Genomic DNA, 15,056 nt, shown 5'->3' with positions numbered 1-15,056 from the left:
CTCAGGTGGGGGATTCTGTCCATAGGACGACTATTAGTCACCTTCCACCAGGACAACTACCCTAAAAATAAAGCCAGGGCAACAATGGAATGATTTACAACAAAACATATCCATGTGTTAGAATGGCCCAGTCAAAGTCCAGATCTAAATCTAATCGAGAATCTGTGGCAAGATCTGAAAACTGCTGTTCACAAACGCTGTCCATCTAATCTGACGGAGCTGGAGTTGTTTTGCAAAGAAGAATGGGCAAGGATTTCAGTCTCTAGATGTCATCTAGAGACTTAAATCCTTGCCCATTAGTGCAAAGCTGGTACAGACATACCCTAAAAGACTGGCAGCTGTAATTGCAGCAAAAGGTGGTTCTACAAAGTATTAACTCAGGGGGCTGAATAATTACGCACACCCCACTTTGCAGTTATTGATTTGTAAAAAATGTTTGGAATCGTGTATGAGTTTTGTTCCACTTCTCACGTGTACATCACTTTGTATTGGTCTTTCATGTGGAATTCCAATAAAATTGATTCATGTTTGTGGCAGTAATATGACAAAATGTGGAAAACTTCAAGGGGGCCGAATACTTTTGCAAGCCATTGTATCTACAAAACACTCCTGAGCAAACACAGTCATTAGAACAATTGTGCAAAGAATAGAAATCTTTTCTCTCGCACTCTTTGTTGTCAGTCTCTCAGGAAAGGAAACTTTTTTCTTTTCTAATCAACTCTGTGAAAGCATCTGGGGGGAGGAGAGGTGCTGAGGACAGCTATAAAACAAAACCTTCTGCTACGGAGAGTCTATAAATCAAAGCTGTGTATGATTGTTTACCAGTGACTGAGCAGATGTAGTCATTAGAACTATTGTTAAGGAAGCAGAAAGCTTTTTTCTCTCCAGACCCTTAAAACGTGCTTTCAGGACAGAGAAAATATGTTTTTCCCCTGGACTGACAGTAATTTATTGTGCCTTTGCCCATCATTGTGCTCCAAGCCACTGCCTGGACTGCCAATGGGTTGAAGAGTCTCTGGCGATCAATTTCGTCCTGAAATTGGTTGCATTGTCGGTCGGGCATGCACTTGTCAGCAATGATTTTCATCTGATTTGATAATAATCGAATCAGGTGGTTGATATGCCGCCAAATCACATGATGTATGTGTAATAGATTGTGGAGATGCCGCCGCGCGGTCTGGCAGCGGGGCGGCTGTCTCCGCGTTCAGTTTCCGCACAGCAGCATGCGTCTGGTTTGCCTGGGCCTTCTAGTGCACACAGATGGAGAGCCCTTTATGCCAGTAGGAGAGGGATCAGCTGATCAGGTCGATCAGCTGATCCCAGCGCGGTTACTGATTGGCTGAGTGGCGCAGGGCAGCGCGGAGGAGCGCTGCAGTATATATAGATCTTGCTGGTCAGTCTCTGGTTGTCTGCCGTTGCGAATACTTACGTGTGAGCACTCAGACCTCAGTCAGATCCCACAGTGTGTTAGAACCAGGTGGACCTGGGAATTCACACTTGGCCAGATTACTGCTGTGTTATACTTTAGACCACTTCCGGGGTGTTGAGACCAAGGACCTCACACCCAAGCTTAGGATCACTGTGTCATTGCTGTGTTATACTTTAGACCAGTTCCGGGGTGTTGAGACCAAGGACCTCACACCCAAGCTTAGGATCACTGTGTCATTGCTGTGTTATACTTTAGGACAGTTCCGGGGTGTTGAGACCAAGGACCTCACACCCAAGCTTAGGATCACTGTGTCATTGCTGTGTTATACTTTAGACCAGTTCCGGGGTGTTGAGACCAAGGACCTCACATCCAAGCTTAGGATCACTGTGTCATTACTGTGTTATACTTTAGACCAGTTCCGGGGTGTTGAGACCAAGGACCTCACACCCAAGCTTAGGATTACTGTGTCATTGCTGAGTTATTCTTTAGACTAGTTCCTGGGTGTCGAGACCAAGGACCTCACACCCCAGACTAGGACTGTGCTTTATATCGGTTATGACTGTTTGCTCTGTCGACCTCTCTCTTGCTTTCTGATTCGGTACCTCTGCATATCTGCCTACCTGTTGCCAAACTCTGCCTGTACCCGGTTAGCGAATCAGCCTTCTGTCTCTGTACCTTATCTGCTCGTGTGTTGCTGACCTGGCCTGCCCGACCCTCCAGGCTGTCACTCTTCCCTTGAGTGCTCAGCCTATCTGTACTAGCTGTGACACTATTCCACCAAGTGTCAGTTAGCTATTAGGACTCCTGCTCCTCAAAGAGTCCGGCCTGCTAGCAGCCAGTTGCCTCTACTCTTCTGGAGTCCCCTGGCTGCAGTACAGTCTATTATCTGATCACCAAGTATCACTGGTTGCCAGGTTCTCTCTATTCCCTCTCTCAAGGAGATAGTCCCTGCACAGCCGAGGGCCACCTGCCCCTCAGGTGGTTCCTGGCCGAGCTGCCTGTGCCTCCCGCCTCACGGGAGATAGCCTACAGTTACACCAAACACTTACACTTCATTAGGTGTCCAGAGGTTAGTCATACTTGTATTATTGGTGATTCTGCAGATCATCCATAATCAAGTATACATCTGTATTATTGATGATTCTGCAGATCATCAATAATCAGATTCTCTCTGTGTGCTGACACCAATCGTTACAGAACGGCAGACCTGAAAAACAAAATGGACGCACTCAACAGCCGTCTTGATGCACTCACCACCTCGGTGGAGAATTTCATCAGGGTGTTGGACGGTCATCAGACCCAGATTACTGCTTTGTCTGGGTCCATACAGGTCCTTCAGACGGCTATGAATGCAGTGCGATCTCCTCTAGTTACAGGCTTGCGTATGTCTGTACCCGAAAGGTTTTCTGGTCATAGATCTGACTTTAAGAACTTTAGAAATTGAGTAATGTTGTATTTTGAGTTGAGACCCAATTTATCAGGAACTGAGGCACAGAGAATTACGTTTATTAGGACCCTTTTGTCAGGGGATTCTCAAACATGGGCATATAGCCTTCAGGCAGGGCATGAGGCTTTGACATCAGTTGAGGAATTTTTTAAGGCCATGGTCATAATTTACGATGATCCGGACATTGCCTCTACGGCTGAGCGGAAGCTTAAGACTTTGTGTCAGGGTAAGGATCCGGTAGAGGTCTACACAGCTGAGTTCAGGAAGTGGGCTGTGTCAGTCAGGTGGGGGACATTTGCGTTATTAGACTGTTTTCTATCAGGGCTGTCAGACGCAGTCTCTGATTTGATGTTGGGACACCCTGAACCGAAATCTATTGATGAGGCAATCTCTTTAGCAGTACGGGTTGATCGCCGTTTACGCTATCGGAAACAAACCCGGGGTAAGAACACTGTAAGATATGTCTCCTACGCCTCTCCTCCACCCGTTTCACCTCCGCCAGAGCCAATGCAAATTGGACAGTCAAAATTGACACAGGTGGAAAAGAATCGCAGGAAAACAGAACAGCTCTGTTTGTACTGTACAGAGAAGGGTCATAAGGTACAGAATTGTCCTAAAAAGTCGGAAACCGCTGCCGCCTAGGTATAGTCAGAGGTAATACCCTAGGCGCGCAGTTATTACCTCTAAACAATAATCGTCTGCTCCTTCCCTGTTCCGTCACATGGGAGAGTCAGACTGTCTCTGTCAGGAATGTATTGGGGTGTTTATGATGTAAGGATAATATTTTCATTTTCCCATTTTTATATCTGCTGTGGTATGTCAAAGGTGTAGATATGCAGGCTAGATTCATGGACTGTTCATGTATTTGTGGGTGGGTCACTAGACCTACATTTGCATCTAAAGAGGTCTTCAGTGAATAAGACCAGTCACCTTCAATAGGCAAGGAAGCAGCTCATTAGGCCACTAGCAGTCACTTTTGATCTGCTGTCCCAGGTGTGATTGTCTGCGTCTGTCTACAGGCAATTACAGGCAAACTGCTACCTGTAACCAAAAGGCAATCTTTTCATGTATGTGCTAAAATACACTTTAACCTAGGAAATAATGTTGAGGAAGCCTTTTGATGTCTGGTAGGATACAATCTTACCTATTGAATCTGCCAACTTCATAGGCTATCAGGAAACTCGGTAATTTACATAGCACAGCCTGATGCAATGTTGAAAAGCCTCACTACAATCTTGTGATGTATAGACTTTTTACCTGCGGGAATGTTGAGGAAGCGTTAATCAATTGTCACCTGCCGTGGGGGAAGTCCCTTTTGATGATCTGAGAACTGAGACAGAAAAGGATATGACGCGCGTTATGTAGGAAATTGAATTATTCCTGGATATGGACATGTGAGTGGCCTCAGGCCATCCAGGGGACTATATAATCCCAGCTTGGGACTGTCACAAATCGTAGTTCTTGGAGGTAGCTCACACGGCTAGAACTAACCTGGTTCCTGACCAGAAGTGCGTACCCCCCGCAACAACACCAGATCGATACACTGGTACGTTTATTTCCCGTTTATTTTGGTAAGCAAAATCGCTTTGGTGTTGTATCTTTGTAACTCTTAATTTTGTACCTTTTTTACTTTGTTTTTTGTAATCTTTTGTATATATTCTGTTCTGCATTGTTCCATGTTTTTCTGGAATATTAAATTATTATTTAATAAGCTTGACTTCTGCCGTACTAAACTAACACTCATAGCCTAGAGGAGACTGCAGTGTAGCTGTGTATAAGTCCGTGCCTAATTGTATGTTTGAGCAACACTACCATATGAAATTGTAATTGCATTGTGTGTGGGGGCGTTTGTCATACGTTGGCCTAGAGCGCGCAGCTGACCCAACGTACAATACGCCAGTGCGAGTAGCTAACAGTATCGTTCGAAACGACTGTTAGTGGTTTTGCTGCACGACAGTGTAACTTGCATTACAAGTCAGTGTCTGATTGTGCTGTGTTACTGTACAACTGTATTGTGTGCGTGGCGTTTTCGTATTCGGCCTAAGCGCAAAGCTGACCCAAATACGAAAACGCAGATTTCGTGTTCAGCCCTCGACAGCTGAGGGGACGTGTCTAGCAACGCTAGTGGTGGCAGTGGGAAGTGTTTGAGGGGTTCCAGCCTTGTTTGTAGCTTAAATAAGGCTGTTCCCCGCTTAATCTGATCAAACCCACAGTCGGGAACCGTATACGCAGGCGTGCCGCGGGCCGGTTCCTGACATAATTGGTGGCAGTGGTGGGATCGTTTAGTACATTAGTACGCAGTTTAGCTCGCTATTCTGAGTACTAAAGGCTGGAAGCTTGCTAGAAGCAACTAGCCTACAGAAGTCTACTCAGTGCAGAATCTATATACGTTTTTTTTTTTTGTTCAAAGATACACACTTGGTATTTTGCTTTCCCTTCCCCCCTTTTTCCTTTTATTTTTTGCAACACGATGGCTCAGAAAGCATCCAGCTATGCAAGGCAAAACAAAGAGATACTACTCAACCTGTGTGAGCACAAAGGCATCGAGACGGTGAGCGGCCAGACTAAGGAGCAGTTAGTTCGTGCGCTCGAGGAGCATGATGAGGCAAAGCGAGCCCGTGCTTCAACGTCAGCGGATGCAGATCACGACACGCCAGAGGAGGAATCGCTCCCGCCACAGGATGCGAGTGGAGACGATGTCCTGGATGATCCACCGAACACGGAGATGACATCTCTGGAAGCCAACCTACAGCTACTAGGTTCAGCTGAGCCCGAACTGCGCCTAAAGCTGATTCTGGAACATCGGCAAGCAGAGAGGGAAATACGACAAGCCCAGAGGGAACAAGCTTCCCAGCGACTCCAGGCCGAGAGGGAAAGACTCCAGGCCGAGAGGGAACAAGTTGCACAGCGACACCAGCTGGAGCTGGCTAAACTTGAGCAGCAGAACCGGTCTGCTGGACCTGCAGAACGCGAAGGTAAGCGAGTCCACAGAATCCCCCTGGATAAGTTCCCCGCTATGGACAAGGACTCTGACATAGACACTTTCCTACAGAGGTTTGAAAGGACTTGTCGGCAGTATGGGGTGCCCCGTGAGCAGTGGGCAAGATAACTCACACCAGGGCTGAGAGGCAAGGCCCTGGAGGCGTTTGTGAGTCTCCCCCAGGAGGAAGAAACAGACTTTGAGGCGATTAAGAAAGCCATCATTGCGCGATACCACCTCACGCCAGAGGTGTATCGAAAACGTTTCAGGACAGTGCAGCGAGGTCCAAATGACAGTTACCTGGATCATGCGTGCAACCTGCGCACTGCCTTCCAGCAGTGGTTAAAAGGACTGTCAGTGGAAACCTTGGATGCCCTGCAGGAGCTGATGATAAAAGACCAGTTCCTCCACACTTGTCCTGTTGAGGTCCGGCTGTTTGTGCTGGATCGAGAACCAAAGACAGTGGATGAGGCTGCGGAAATGGCTGATTCCTACACGGCCCATAGAGCACCTGAGTCCCGGAGGACTACTACGCCCAGCTGGAGAGGAGAACAGATTGCTAAACCTGTTTCACCCAGCACCCAGAGGAGGCAAGCACCGCTGTCTCCTGGATTCAAGCAACCAACCACTGACACTCGGAAATGCTTTGTATGTGACAGGGTGGGTCATATCAGCACGACTTGCCCAGAGAGGAAGAGGGAGGCCCTAAAATCCAGTGAGGCCTCAACCCCCCGTGAAGTCCCAACTGCTCTGTGTGCTACCAGGAATGCCACTGGCTATGCAGAGAATCTGCAGCTTGTCACGGTTGGGGGTAAAGTTGCCACAGGGCTGAGAGACACTGTAGCAGAAGTGACTCTCATACATCCCCATCTTGTGAACCCAGAGCAGTACATACCTGGGAAAAGGATTGCTGTCAGAGAAATCGGGGGTGTCGCCCCAGCCATACCCACCGCCTTGGTCCACCTGGATTGGGGGGCCGGCAGCGGATTTAAAGAAGTTGGGGTAACTGACAAAATCCCCACCAACGTTTTGCTGGGTACTGACCTGGGACGGTTAGTAGCCCGGTATGAGCGTACTCCAAACCCCGTGGAGCCTGCATCCCCAGCAGAAGTTCAGGACTCTTGCCAGGTGCTGTTTGATAATGCTGTGCAAGTGGGGAGTGCTGGCGAGACCCCAGGGGCTATGGACTGTGTGCTAGGAGCCAGCCCTAGTGAGTCTCCAGTGCCTAGGCCTGGAGTGGGACATGTTGATACGGAGAATGCAGAAACTGATGATGTCATTTATGACGCACGGACTATCGAGGCGATCGATGCAAGAACTGTTGATGCTACTTGTGAAGTGCTGAGTAGCAATGTGTGTAATGATACAGATAATGTGGATGTTTTATGTGATGTCCCAAATGACAATATATGTAGGGCTGATAATGCTGATGTCATATGTGTTGTACTACATAATGCTGTGTGTCATGTGGACACTCCGTCAGCTGCAGGAGTAACCAGCGGCGCTCGCTGGGCTGCAGCAGGTGGACTGTCCACTGAAGGGGCAGGTGGCACCAGGCCAGATCTTCCCCCTTCAGATGGTTTCAAGACCAAAGGTGATGTGGTTTATGATATGTGTAAGGTGGGCACTCCCTCAGCTGCAGGGGTAACCCGCAGCGCTAGCGAGTCTACAGCAGAGGGACTGTCCACTGAAGTGACAAATGTTGCTGAGTCAGCAACATCCAGTTCGGAACCTGGCCCTGAGGGCCCAGGAGCCTCTCCGTCTGCAGCCTTCCTAGAATGTGTGACAGGCAGCACTGAGCTCTCTGGGGCTGTTCGATTTGACAGCATCCTGGAAGAGCTCAGGGGGCTAGCCAGCAGGTCACCAGCTGGGAGGGGCGGGCTGAGAGGGTTCTGGGAAGTTATTCCCTCGGAGCTGTCCAAAGGGGAAGAGGCAGACCAGCAGATAATCGATCCCCAAAGGGACCGAGAGATAGCTCCTGCCACTATAAAGTGCGTGTAGCGACGGTTGGAACCCTCCCCCAGCTGCAGCACTGTCTCTATGGTCGCGAATTCACAGTTGTCACTGACTCGCATTCCCCTGGTTGGTTACGTCAGGTTGCCAAGGGCAACGACACATTGCAGCAACCTGACCTAGCTTTCCAGTCCTGTAGCTTGGAGCTAAGGAGTTACCCCCCCAGGCCCGGCCGTCAGTGTCGGCTTTGGCAGGACGATTCGTTAGAATCATCTGCCGGCGCCGTCTGGAAGAGGGGGCGTGTCAGGAATATACTGGGGTGCTTATGATGTAAGGATAATATTTTCATTTTCCCATTTTTATATCTGCTGTGGTATGTCAAAGGTGTAGATATGCAGGCTAGATTCATGGACTGTTCATGTATTTGTGTGGGTGGGTCACTAGACCTACATTTGCATCTAAAGAGGTCTTCAGTGAATAAGACCAGTCACCTTCAATAGGCAAGGAAGCAGCTCATTAGGCCACTAGCAGTCACTTTTGATCTGCTGTCCCAGGTGTGATTGTCTGCGTCTGTCTACAGGCAATTACAGGCAAACTGCTACCTGTAACCAAAAGGCAATCTTTTTATGTATGTGCTAAAATACACTTTAACCTAGGAAATAATGTTGAGGAAGCCTTTTGATGTCTGGTAGGATACAATCTTACCTATTGAATCTGCCAACTTCATAGGCTATCAGGAAACTCGGTAATTTACATAGCACAGCCTGATGCAATGTTGAAAAGCCTCACTACAATCTTGTGATGTATAGACTTTTTACCTGCGGGAATGTTGAGAAAGCGTTAATCAATTGTCACCTGCCGTGGGGGAAGTCCCTTTTGATGATCTGAGAACTGAGACAGGAAAGGATATGACGCGCGTTATGTAGGAAATTGAATTATTTCTGGATATGGACATGTGAGTGGCCTCAGGCCATCCAGGGGACTATATAATCCCAGCTTGGGACTGTCACAAATCGTAGTTCTTGGAGTGAGCTCACACGGCTAGAACTAACCTGGTTCCTGACCAGAAGTGCGTACCCCCCGCAACAACGCCAGATCGATACGCTGGTACGTTTATTTCCTGTTTATTTTGGTAAGCTTTGGTGTTGTATCTTTGTAACTCTTAATTTTGTACCTTTTTTACTTTGTTTTTTGTAATCTTTTGTATATATTCTGTTCTGCATTGTTCCATGTTTTTCTGGAATATTAAATTATTATTTAATAAGCTTGACTTCTGCCGTACTAAACTAACACTCATAGCCTAGAGGAGACTGCAGTGCAGTGTAGCTGTGTATAAGTCCGTGCCTAATTGTATGTTTGAGCAACACTACCATATGAAATTGTAATTGCATTGTGTGTGGGGGCGTTTGTCATACGTTGGCCTAAAGCGCGCAGCTGACCCAACGTGCGATACGCCAGTGCGAGTAGCTAACAGTATCGTTCGGAACGACTGTTAGTGGTTTTGCTGCACTACAGTGTAACTTGCATTACAAGACAGTGTCTGATTGTGCTGTGTTACTGTACAACTGTACTGTGTGTGTGGGTGCGTGGCGTTCTCGTATTCGGCCTAAGCGCAAAGCTGACCCAAATACGAAAACGCAGATTGCGTGTTTAGCCCTCGACAGCTGAGGGAACGTGTCTAGCAACGCTAGTGGTGGCAGTGGGAAGTGTTTGAGGGGTTTCAGCCTTGTTTGTAGCTTAAATAAGGCTGTACCCCGCTTAATCTGATCAAACCCACAGTCGGGAACCGTATACGCAGGCGTGCCGCGGGCCGGTTCCTGACAGTCTCCACTGAAGCTTTTATAGACTCTGGTTCAGCGGCTAACTTTATAGATTACGAGTTTGCAAAGAATTTGGGGGTTCCCATACTTCCGTTAGACCAACAGGTTTTGGTCACTGCGGTAGATGACTCTCCTCTGCAAAGTAGGCATCCCTTATCGCGAACCCCGGAGTTGATGTTCAGTGTTGGGGTGCTACATAAAGAGAGTCTACAGTTTCTGGTCCTGCGTATGGCAACCTCCACCGTTATTCTTGGCATGCCATGGTTACAACTTCACTCCCCTCAGATAGATTGGGCTTCAGGTCAGCTAACGAGCTGGTCTACCCATTGTCATCATCACTGTTTAGCGAAAGTAACCGTGGGTAACACCAAGATTCAGGTTAAAGGTGTGCCAACTCAATACGCAGAATTTGCTGACATATTCTGTCCCAAATCAGCAGATAAACTTTCCCCCCACCGTACGTTTCTGATTCGGTACCTCTGCATATCTGCCTACCTGTTGCCAAATTCTGCCTGTACCCGGTTACCGAATCAGCCTTCTGTCTCTGTACCTTATCTGCTCGTGTGTTGCCGACCTGGCCTGCCTGACTCTCCAGGCTGTCACTCTTCCCTTGAGTGCTCAGTCTATCTGTACTAGCTGTGACACTATTCCACCAAGTGTCAGTTAGCTATTAGGACTCCTGCTACTCAGAGAGTCTGGCCTGCTAGCAGCCAGTGGCCTCTACTCCTCTGGAGTCCCCTGGCTGCAGTACAGTCTATTATCTGATCACCAAGTATCACTGGTTGCCAGGTTCTCTCTATTCCCTCTCTCAAGGAGATAGTCCCTGCACAGCCGAGGGCCACCTGCCCCTCAGGTGGTTCCTGGCCGAGCTGTCTGTGCCTCCCGCCTCACGGGAGATAGCCTACAGTTACACCAAACACTTACACTTCATTAGGTGTCCAGAGGTTAGTCATACTTGTATTATTGGTGATTCTGCAGATCATCCATAATCAAGTATACATCTGTATTATTGATGATTCTGCAGATCATCAATATTTAGATTCTCTCTGTGTGCTGACACCAATCGTTACAGTATGGCTACCTTAAGCATGCAGGAAGTCATATGAAAATACTGATCTGAATTTCAATTCTTCAGGAGGGTGCTTCAGCCCAAATATTTGTATAAGAAACAGTGGTAAGAACTGTCCGCTCTCACGTGGTGGCGTTTCCCATCCTGATTCCTCTGTGTGTCTTCTTAAGGAGCTGCATGAGGATCTGGATACTATCCACCCAGTATTGCTGATAGACTCACATAAGGGTGGTGGGGTTAGATGTATAGCTTGTTAGCCACAATCAGTGGCGTAACTAAGGAGCTTCGCGCCCCAGTGAGAGTTTTACATGGGGCCTCAAGCATTGTATTGATATGGAGCCCCAAAACATACCAAGGAAAGCAGCAGTGTCAGAGAGGTATAATCAGAGTAAGAAAACAGTTTAAAGGGACTCCGAGCAGTGCAGAAACTATGGAAAGATGCATATCATTTTAAAGCTCTCTTTCTCCACTTTCCAATGATATATAAACCACCACCCTACGCCTTTTAGTTTTCGCTATTTTCGCGATCGAAATTGCCATGGCCGCGATTTAGATCGCGAAAATAGAGAAAACTAAAATGCGTGGGGCGACGATCTAAAAGTCTTTTTCAGCAGAATGGAGCTGCTGACTTTAGGAAGACACCTAAATCGTCGCCCTACGCCTTTTAGTTTTCTCTATTTTCGCGATCAAAATCGCGGCCATGGCAATTTAGATTGCGAAAATAGCGAAAACTAAAAGGCGGAGGGTGGCGGTTTATATATCATTGGAAAGAGGAGAAGGAGAGCTTTAACCGTCCTGGCGGTAACCCCGAACGTAGTTCGGGGTAAGCCGCGCAGGAGGTTTTCTCAGGCCCTGCTGGGCCGATTTACTTAATTTTTTTTTTTGCTGGACGCAGCTAGCACTTTGCTAGCTGCGTCAGCACACCGATCGCCGCCGCCCCGCGCTCGATCGCCGCTAATCCGTCACAGCGCACTGCCCCCCCAGACCCCGTGCGCTGCCTGGCAATCAGTGCCTCGGGACTCCCGCTGACGTCATCCCGCCCCGTCGCCATGGCGACGGGGAAGCCCTCCAGGAAAGCCCTGGGCTCGCTACATGATTTAAAAAAACAAAAAAACCAAAAAACTGCTGCGCTGCCTCCTGGCGGAATTTTTTATACCGCCAGGAGGGTTAAAATGATATGCATCTTTCCATAGTTTCTGCACTGCTCGGAGTCCCTTTAAGGATTACAACTATGCAATGCACATATAGAGGTGTTCATCATCAGCATAACACCAATAAAAAGCTAAGAAGATGGATGAAGGAGGGTCCACTCTGGCCCAAGGGCACCAGTGTGATCACAACCTCTGCATCCCCTATTGCTACGCCATTGGCCACAATCCATAAAACTGCCAGTATTTTTTAGTTTTGTTTTTTAGGAGGTGATAAAAATGGCAAACTCTGTATATTTCTAATAGTTGTATTCCAAAGCAAGTAACTCTTTTGATCATCACCTTGGAGGGAAGTGTAATTTACAGCTTGCACTCTCCTCCCCTGACCCAGAGAACGCTTCCCGGAGTTTTCACTTAAAGTGAACTGAGCACCATTTTTAGCACCCAGAGTATCTCAATAGCACATGAAAAATGCATGCCAACAATATGTCTCATTAAAATAAACTTCCATTTTACCTTTTATTTTACATTCAAAGTAGTTTTATTAGCCTACTTCTGCAGGTCTGCACGTCCGTCCCCGGCCACAGAAATTTCAGGAAGCAAATTATTTTATTGTAGCCATTACCAAAAAGTAAACAACACCTTTTCATCAACAGAGGGGGGTGGGTAATTAGGACAGTTTCTTCAAAGAGATTATTTAGAATTAATGTGTCAAGATAGCATCTCTGACTTCTATAAATTTGGACTGTGAGAAGGGGAAATTCCAGTGAAAGAAAGGGTGCTTAGTTGCCTGATATCGTAGAAGAAAAATATTTCATACTCACCCAGGGCTTCCTCCAGCCCCATGAGCATGGATGCATGCCTCACCGTCCTCCCCAGTGCTTCCATTCGGCTGCAATTAGTCCCGGTAATCTGGCTCAGTCACGCCAGTTGGGTCTTTTGCCCATTCGCGGAGGGGCCTCGCATGCGTAGAAAAGCAGACTGGCACAACTGAGCCAGATTACCGTAACTAATTGCGGCCAGAGGCACTCGGGAGGCTGGCGAGGGACGCATCGGTGCTCATGGGGTTGGAGGAAGCCCTGGGTGAGTATAGGATCATTTTATTTTGCGATATGAGGCCTCTAAGTATAGGTGCACAGTAAAAACTTACCTCCCTCCAGCTCCAGCGGTGGTATCTGCTGCTCCTCCAGACCGGCGGCCAAGACAGCGGGCGTTCAGTCCGGCGGGCGATGTGGATGGCAAGCGTCCTATCACATTCTGCTGCTGGCGTTATTCTCAGCCAATCAGGAAAGGGATGGGGAGGGTAGATGCACGCGGCTGAAGGGGAGGACCTCTCATCATACAGCTACTGGGAGCATCATATGCTGGGAAGCGGCCAAGAGGCCACAATCTACCCAGCAGTCGGTCGCGATCGACCTATTGGGCACCCAGGGTCTAGAGGCTTCACCTCTCTCCTTACCTGTCTTCTGCACTTCCCTGGGCCCCTTTGAACAATTTATGACATTAAAGTGAAAGATTGCTTGTGACCACAAACCCATTTGTGTATGGGCTCAGGTGCAAAGTATACTCCATGCCTGCACAGTAGCACGGTGCCGCACTTCTTGGCTTTTGTCTCCATGCACCAGCCTGCTCCATGTACTGCGCAGGTGCTAACCTACTGATGCCTGCGCAGCGCAGATGCACTTGTGCACGGCCGTGGAAATGAAGAGGGTCCCAGAGGAAATGAAGGTGAAGGGTTGCGGAGGATCAGGAAAGCCTCTGGAGCATCCAGAGGCTTCCCCCTACTAACATATATAACTTTTTAGTTACAGGTTTACTTTAACACAGGTTCCTTGCAGCCTCTGTAGGCCTACCCAGCAGGCAATGTAGTGTCAGGTGATGAATATGAAAATATGCACCCGTGTTCATCCTTTTCCTATTCTGAGAGGATATGTTGATACAGCCAGGTATGGCTCCTGAAGTACAGGACAGTGCAGTTGTTAGTGGTTTAATTTGGTACACAAATTGGTGTTCAGAACAAAACTGAATTGTATGTGTTGCTAAGTGCAATTCCTTAGATGAGGAAATCAGTACCATCAAGTCTAGAAATGTAAAGTGTACTTGTAAGGAAAAAGGGCCCCAAACGCATACTTACATCAGTAGAGGGAAGCCTCTGGATAATCCAGACGTTTCCCGTCTCCCTCACTGATCCAGCGCAGGGACCCCCCTGAACCACGTCGACAAAGCCTTGTCAAGCAGCAAGCAGTGCGCGTAGCTGCACTCCCGTCCCTGAACAAGTGTGGCCACACTGCACAGGATGGCTCATGCCTGCGCAGTAGCGTGGAGCCGCTCGGTCTTGGTGGAAAAGCCCGAGCAGCTCGGTGCTACTGTGCAGGGCGTCATGAGCCATGTGGCCACGCTCATTCACAGATAGGAGCACAGCCATGAACTTCCAGAGGGTTCTGGCGTCCAGTGGTGGTCTCGGGGAATATATGGGAAGCCTCTGGAGGATCTAGAGGCTTTTCTCTACCGAGGTAAGTATCTGACTTTCGCTCTTTTGAAAATTACAGGTTTGCATCAAAATATATGACCAGGAAAGCAGGAAACATTTCTTCATGTACCTAAACAGGTCCATAACATTTTGCAACACACTTCACCTGTAATAAAACAACCACATACTGGTTTAAATTGTTTATTGAGCATGGTCATTGTTCGTTTATTTTTAATTCAAATAATGGGCATTAGTCTATGAATAGGATGATATTTTCAGGCAAAGTAAAATGTCAGTCAACAATGGTCTCTTAGTGGAGTTGCTCAGTTCTTTCTGATAAGAATCAACTTCCATAGGCCTGTACAGAGTTCAGTAGAGACAATAGCAGTGCTATAGCACTGGACATACACAGTTCGCACACAGTACATTAAAATATCCAGCAACACAAGTACATACATAGTTCATGCATGATATGAAAACACCCAGCAAAACAGGTACATGTTCATTTGATAGAATAAAGTAAAACAAAAACAAGAAACACTATGGCAAGGACTCTGGTCTTTCAAGCTTCCAATCTAGAGGGTAGTGGGGAGGTAACACTATGTACAGTGGCTTGCAAAAGTATTCAGCCCCCTTGAAGTTTTCCACATTTTGTCATATTACTGCCACAAACATGCATCAATTTTATTGGAATTCCACGTGAAAGACCAATACAAAGTGGTGTACATGTGAGAAGTGGA

The sequence above is a fragment of the Hyperolius riggenbachi genome, chromosome 6 (assembly GCF_040937935.1).
Source record: "Hyperolius riggenbachi isolate aHypRig1 chromosome 6, aHypRig1.pri, whole genome shotgun sequence".
NCBI classification, from domain to species: domain Eukaryota; kingdom Metazoa; phylum Chordata; class Amphibia; order Anura; family Hyperoliidae; genus Hyperolius; species Hyperolius riggenbachi.
The sequence above is the reverse complement of the archived record's forward strand: the minus strand, read 5'-3'. Positions refer to the sequence as shown.